Below are 8,071 nucleotides of genomic sequence, written 5' to 3' on the forward strand. Positions count from 1 at the left end.
CTGTGTACACCTCTCTCTCTCCATCTGTGTGTGTGTGTGTGTGTGTGTGTGCGTACCTGCCTGTGTACACCTCTCTCTCTCCATCTCTGTGTATGTGTGTGTGTGTGTGTGCGTGTGTACACCTCTCTCTCTCTCCATCTGTATGTGTGTGCGTGTGTGCATACAGTACATGCCTGTGTACACCTCTCTCTCTCCATCTGTGTGTGTGTGTGTGTGTGTGTGTGTGTGTGTGTGTGTGCTGCTGGTAGGTAGGGGGTATGAGGAGACAAAGAGCACTGCCCTCTCACCCCCCTCACATGGAGCGGTCAGGAGACTCTCCTTCATCTGTCTTCTGCCTTCACACTCTCCCTCGCTCATTTCCCTCCCTCCTCTCCTCCTCCTCTCTCTCCCTTCATCACACTCCCTTTTGCCCCTCTCTCTCTCTCCACAGCACACACACACACACACACACACACACACACACACACAATACACACAATACACACAACACAAATAACCATTGTATTTATCTCTATCAGTCTCTCCATTTGCCTCTCCTCTCCCTTGTTTTCTCGCTCCCGCGTTCAATATTTCATGCCGTTGAGAGCGTGTCTATTCTGAGCCTCTCCTCCACCCCCTGCCCCCCCCTCCTCCTCCTCCTCCTCCTCCTCCTCACTCCTTCCTTTTCAAAATCTCCTCTCCTCCCGGCATCACTCTTACTGTCTTCCCCCTTTCCCCTTCACTTCTATAAATCTCTCTCTCACTCTCTCCATCCCTCTCTCCGTCCCTATCTCTGACACTGTCCCATTGCGCTCCTAATGTTTTGTGCGTCCTTTCTCTCTCTCTCTTTTCTGTTTTTTTATTTTCCTCTTTTTCATTCTGTCCATCTCTCTCTCTCTCTCCCTCTGTCCCTCGTCCCTCCGTCTGTGCTGGCCAGTGCCGTGGTGTCCAGGCCGCTTGCGTGTCTATTTAAAACCAGCCGCCTCTTTGCTCTTTTTCTTCCCTCTCCTGACCTCCATTAAAGAACAATAACACACACACACGCACGCATGCACACACACACGCGCAAATACACACACAAACACACACACACACACACACACAAATACACACACACACACACGAACGCACACACACACACACACAGAGAGAGAGACATACAGTAGAGAGAGAGAGTGAGAGACAGAGAGAGACGCATAATAAATAAACAAAAACATATAAACACACACACATGCATTCAGAGTGTTTGTGTGTGCTTCTCTCTCTCACACACACATACACTCATAAAGTATGTGTATCTTTTTCACAGACACACAAATGCTGATATATTCATAGGTACACACACACACACACACACACACACACACACACACAGACAGTGATTGATCCTTCCTTGCACACACCTTAACATGTTCACCCAGACACAGAATCTCTCACACACCCCCACCCACCCCCACCCACACACACACACACACACACACACAAACAATGTCTTAAAGAAGCCTACAACCTCTTTGCGCCTTTTCCTTTTTTAACTCTCCTTTCTTTCTTTATATTCTCACCCCTCTCCCTCTCATTTTCCCACATCTTCCTGGCCTCCCTCTCCCTCTCCTTCTCCCAGTCAGTGTTGTTTTAGGCACAGCAGTGGAAGGTAAACAGTAAAATTGAAAATTCATGTCAGTCACTCGACTGAGAGGGAAAAGAGAGAGATGGAGAGAGAGAGACACAGAGAGAGAGAGAGAGAGACTGAGGGACAGGCAGAAGAAGAGAGAGGCAGCGTGTCAGTGTGATTTACTAACACAACACTGCACTCTCAGGGAGAGAGAGTGAAGAGAGAGAGAGAGTCGTGGGGAAAGAGCAAAGAGAGAAAGAGAGAGAGCAAGAGAGAGAGAGAGAGGAGAGAGGATAGAGGAGTTCCCAACAGCAAATGCAGTATTGCATAAAGCAATTGGAGTAACAAGCCTTGCGTAATTTCATTTGCTGTTGACCCTAAACCTGATCTCTCAGTGCTAATGCTCTCTGTGTGCTGCCGTGTGCTAGCATTAGCGTTAGCGCTACCATTACCCTGCTCTCTGTGGAGCTCTGCCCTGCTAGCAGGTGGGAGCCACTCAGAGCGCTCATACGAAACCTTCCGGAACTCACACCCCTACTGGTGGTCACACCGCAGGTCAGCTGTTGTGCACTGTGGCGTGGCGTGGTGTGGTGTGTTGTGGTGTGGTGTGGTCTTGGGACCAGCTGTAGCTGGGCAGACATGATCAAAATCCACAAATACCTTATCACTGAAATGATACAATATACTGTGATCTTCGGTGTTGGTTTAACTGTCATATGCTATGATAGATGCTTGGTCTTGCTAAAACATATCTCAGTGAAGTGTCATATTAATTCAATTCAATTAAAAAAAAATGTCATTTTTCCCTGAGGAGCAATTTCCCCAGCATAGTGACCTATACTGTAGGACATATAAGACAGGACAAAATAAAGAACTGGACAGACAGGGGTGTGTGTGTGTGTGTGATGAGTGGGCTGGGAGCATATTCAAAAGGCGTATAGCCTCAAAAGTAAAGGTAGTCTTCCTCCTGTTAGTCTAGGACTAACACAAGAGGACAGTGCAGACGCCAGCCAGGACAAGAGGACAGTGCAGACGCCTGCCAGAGGGCAGCCATTCAAAAACTCTATGAGTACAGTCTTCTAAGATGCAGGCTTTCCTTAGTGTTGCCTTAATGTTTCTTATTTTTGATTGACACAGAGTGAAACCAGCATATGCCGTAGATGAAAAGGTCAGTATACTTTCAATAAAGGAGAAGTTACACTTGATAGAGATGGAACAATTGTCTAAACCAGGGGTCGGCAACCCAAAATGTTCAAAGAGCCATTTTTGACCAAAAAAACAAAAAACAAATCTGTCTGGAGCCGCAAAAAATTAAAAGCCTTATGTAAGCCTTATATGAAGGTAACACAGGCTGTAAGTGTATATTATCTATATTAGCCTACTATCAAAATGACTAAGTAGGCTTCAACGAGGCTACATAATGAGCTTTCATGATTAAATGTTTTTCCCTACAGCGCATCTCGGAGAGAATGACACACCACGTGACTACTCCGCTGGTGCTTTAAGTTCAACTTCGTGTAATCACCGTCCGTGAACCGTTGTTTTCCACGTTTTAATATCTCTCAGGTTGCAACAAAATTTCTCCAGAAGTAGGCTACTGCAATCGCACTTTTTCTCTCAGTCCCAACTGGGTAGTCGGCTGCAAATGTAGCATGCCTTCCCTGAAAATGTCTTTCTAAATGTCTCTCTTTTTGTTGTTCGCCAACTTCTCATTACAAAGCAAGCAAACATGCAGGCAATCCTTGAGCAATAGCAATGAAAGCAAATGATTCGGTCCATTCTGCCTTAAATTCTCTGATCTCATCGGCTATCTTTCTCTTTTTCCCTTTGGGATCCATGCCATGGCCATGCTGACACCCGCCGGTTTGTTTACAACCACAGCCACCTGCATGGCACGGCGCCGCCCTGAAACGTGTGTCGCAGGCTATCAAATCTTCGTTGACAGAAATGTTGAACTTTAATATTTATTATGCACATTTTTACAACATTGGAAAACGTTAAGAATGTTTGTCCTGATACAGAAACCATATTAAAACAAACAAACAAAAATCCCCCCATTCATTTTCATACATTTTTGAAGACGCTCAGGGAGCCACCAGGGTTGCGCTAAAGAGCCGCATGCGGCTCCAGAGCCGCAGGTTGCCGACCCCTGGTCTAAACACTGGCATTGATGTGCATCAGACGCCTTTGCTCCGTTAAACATAATGGAGTTCTAAACTTTATCGTCACTTGAGCGTCAGACGGCGCAGTGGATGTTGGCCTTTAGTTGGCGCGGTCTGCTTCATTTCTCTACACAATATGGAGTGCTACAGTACTTTTTTTTATTCATCTACCTATTATTATTCAGCTGCTCCTATTCAGCTGTGTTGGCAGCAGTCTCCTAGCCCTAGCAATCCATCAGCACTCACCTCAACCACTCATTTTTACTTTTACCACAACAACAACAACAACAACAAAGCTGTTTGTGAAACTAGTCTCTTCCCATATACCCTTATATTCTTGCTTGGCTGGGTCAGCTTATGTTTACCACCCTATCAACCATCAGGATCCTCTTGTTAGCAGAACAGTATAGCCTGCAAAGAGTCACCTTCGGCTCTTGGGGGCAGTTATGAGTGCCACTGACTCTGGATCAGCGAGCGTGGTTCCCCGGTCTGCCCTGTATCTTCCCGGAGCGCACGCTCGCTCGGCCGCCGCCTGGGCTGCCGCCTGTGTCACTGGGGGTCAGCGGCTCTTGTGATTTTTTTTTCTGTTTCTCAGCCCTCAGAGGCAGCTTGCGAGAGATGGAGAGAGCGACAGAGAGATGGATAGAAAGAGAGAGAGGGGGAGAGATGGAGAGATGGAGGGAGGGTGAAAGATGGAGAAAAGAAAGAAAAGACAGAGAGAGAGAGTCCGAGGGAGACGGGGAGCAGTAAAGAGGGACACTGTGATTGCGTGATGGGAGAAAGAGGAGATGGGATGTGAAAAGGGGAAAGGAGGGATGACGGATGAGTGCGAGCCCTCGCTCCGGGATGAAAATGTCACACGGGCGGGCGAGTCAGGGGGCCAAAACCACGGGAGCGTTTCTCATCACTCAGCCACAGAGAGCAGAGCAGAGCAGGGCAGAGCGGAGCGGAGGAGAGGAGGAGCGGAGGAGAGGAGGAGAGGAGAGGGGACGAGGGAGGAAGAGGGCAGTGAAGGGAGAGAGCGAGAGATTGAATTTGGACTCAGTCTTGCAAATGTAATATGTTTTATAAGGATTGACAGAACCTACACACACACACACACACACACACACACACACACACACACTGGTCATCCTTTGCTCTGTATTCCCGTCAACACCATACCACCCTGACCCCCACCCCCACCCCCACTCCCTCCAGACCCCCAAGCTGGCTTCCATCAAACTCCAGTGCCTGTCCTGCCGAGACAAATGCCGGAGAGAGGCACCGAGAGCAAACTACAAGAAAACAAGAGGTCTTAAAGATATGAATGTCATCCATAATGTCTGGCAGAAGGGCCCGGCTAACACAAGCTCTCCATGCTTCAGCACAGTATTAGCTGCAGATATGGATTCTTATTCTCTCTCTCGCTCTCTCTCTCTCTATTCCTCTCTTTCTGATGCTGTTTTCTCATCTAATATACACCTAAAATAATATACCAACTGAATACATTTCAGTGGATAAGACCTGGAGTGTGTGTGTGTGTGTGTGTGCGTGCATGCGTGCGTGCATGGGTATCCATGTGTGTGTGTGTGTGTGTGTGTGTGAGAGAGAGAGGAAAAGCGAGAGGGATAGAGAGAGAGGGAGAGAGAGAATGTGTGTGTGTTCAACAGGTATTTTGGTGTCTATGGCTATTTCTTGGGGTGGGGTGAATTTGTATGTGCATGTATGTGTGTTTTTATCCCTGGGATTGTAGAATGGATATGCACTTGTGTGTACCTATGTGTGTGTGTGTGTGTGTGTGTGTGTGTGTGTGTGTGTGTGTGTGTGTGTGTGTGTGTGTGTGTGTGTGTGTGTGAGTGTGTGTGTGTGGGTGTGTGTCTGAGGGTTTCTGTGTGTGTGTGTGTGTGTGTGTGTGTGTGTGTGTGTGTGTGTGTGTGTGTGTGTGTGTGTGTGAGTGTGTGAGTGTGTGGGTGTGTGTCTGAGGGTTTCTGTGTGTGTGTGTGTGTGTGTGTGTGTGTGTGTGTGTGTTTGTGTGTGTTTGTGTGTGTGTGTGTGTGTGTGTGTGTATGTGTATGCGTGTGTCTGAGGGTATGTGTGTGTGTGTGTGTGTGTGTGTGTGTGTGTGTGTGTGTGTGTGTGTGTGTGTGTGTGTGTGTGTGCACGTCTGAGGGTCTGTGTGTGTGTGTGTGTGTGTGTGTGTGTGTACATTCCAAATGCTGAATGCATTCATAGAGTGTAATCCCTGAAGTTCTCAGGTCCAGAGGCAGAGAGAGGGAGAGAGGGAGAGAGGGAGAGAGGGAGAAAGGGAGAGAGGGAGAGAGGGAGAGAGGGAGAGAGGGAGGCAGAGCACGAGATGAATGAAAGAGTGCCACACTCGTGTGTGTGAGAGGACTGACAGACAGATCATTGTAGGCACTCAGACACACACAGAGGTGACAGGTAGATCACGAGAGAGAGAGAGAGAGAGAGAGAGAGAGAGAGAGAGAGAGAGAGAGCAGGAACAAAGGGAGGGAACTGAAATAGACTCTAGGAAAGAGGAAGTGCGATGGCTTGACACAATGAGTATAATAGAAAAGAGAGAAGAAGAACATAAAGAGAGAAAAAAGAGAGAATAGAGATGGTAAAAGTTTCAGATGCAGACATACTGGCCAAAAAGGACAGGTGAGAAAAAAGGGAGTGAGAGAGAAAGAGAGAGAGAGAAAGAGAGAGAGAAAGAGAGAGAGGGATTCCCCAATGCCATCCCGTCGCTCTCTTTCTCCTCTCCGTCCTCTCTCCCTCTGTTTTCCTCCTTTTGTCCCAATAAATCATTCTGACTTCTCCTTAACCAACTCATTCCCAACAGACAGAGGGAAAACTGCAACCATCCCTCTTTCCTCTCCTGTCCTCCCTCCCTCCCTCTCTCTCTTCTCTCTCTCTGTCTTTTTCCTCCTATCTCCACGATCACCATCTCCACGGTAACATGCCTGGAGGGGACACACCAGCGACACCATTCCTATGTACGAAGAATAACAAACTGACAAGCAGGAAACGGTGGGCTGGGTCGGGGCTCTGGAGGAAATGCAATATTAACACTCATGCCTGTCTGAGGCAAGACACACACACACACACACACACACACACACACACACACACACACAGCTAATGATTCTTTTGGTAGCCGATTCATCTATTGACCATTTTATTGATGAATCAAGTAGTTGTTTAATAGATAAGTGATGAGTGTGTCCAAAGTCCAAGAATATGTCCTCAAATGCCTTGTTTGGTCCACAAGCCTGAATATATTCAGTGTACTGTCATAGAGGATCAAGTACAGCAGAAAAGTTTAAGGGGGTAACAACATCAAGGAATTTGTAGGTTGTTTCCTAAAGAATATGATCCAATCTGATTAGCGAAAGTTTATGATTGACTTAATAATGAATTGTTAATTATTAATCAATTGATTAATTGTTGCAGCCCAACACCAATAGTAGCTACCTATATACAATTGCTTTGCCAACACAATGTGAACTTTTATCATTGCCACTGATGCTCTATTGAATTGGAAGGAGAGAGAGAGAGAGAGAGAGAGAGAGAGATTGCCATGTGTTAATAGGCTATATCATAAACCTCGATTTCTGAGAAAGTCATTACTCATTCTCTTCACAGATCACTGCCCTCACACACACACACACACACACACACACACACACACACACACACACACACACACACACACACACACACACACACCTAACTTTGTCAAAAATGAGACAATATTGAGACAATTACGGGGAGAAACACTCAGGACACTCCTCAAAGGGTCTGCAGGGGGGAGGAAGTATCAGACATGATCAAATAAAGAGAGAGAGAGAAATCTGAAGAAAAAGACAAGAGGGCTTAAATCATATTAGTGTGGTGGGGACTGGGAAGGCACACTACCTACCTTTGCCTTGTCTCCGATGAGAGACAGACGGAAGCGAGGAAGCGAGTGAAAAGACGAGAGAATCAATTTAACAGCCTAAGAGGATTTCACATAATAAGGCTGTATTAGACGGGATTGCTTGACTTACACAGTCTGGGGAGGATGATGAGAGAGAAAGAGTGAGATAGAGATAGAGAGAGAGAGAGAGAGAGAGAGAAAGAAAGAAAGAAAGAAAGAAAGAGGGAACAGTTATATTAGTTTGAAGCACGGGATGTTAATGCAAGGCAATTTCTATGGAAATGCCATGCATATTGGCTAACCAGCGCGTATCAGCATCTTCACGGCATTAGTGGCCGGAGATGTTAATGAATGACAAACATCAAGTGATGCTCACAGTCGAACGCCGCTGACCAGAAATGTGCTCGCTCCTGAAGT

The sequence above is a fragment of the Sardina pilchardus genome, chromosome 6 (genome assembly GCF_963854185.1).
Source record: "Sardina pilchardus chromosome 6, fSarPil1.1, whole genome shotgun sequence".
NCBI classification, from domain to species: domain Eukaryota; kingdom Metazoa; phylum Chordata; class Actinopteri; order Clupeiformes; family Clupeidae; genus Sardina; species Sardina pilchardus.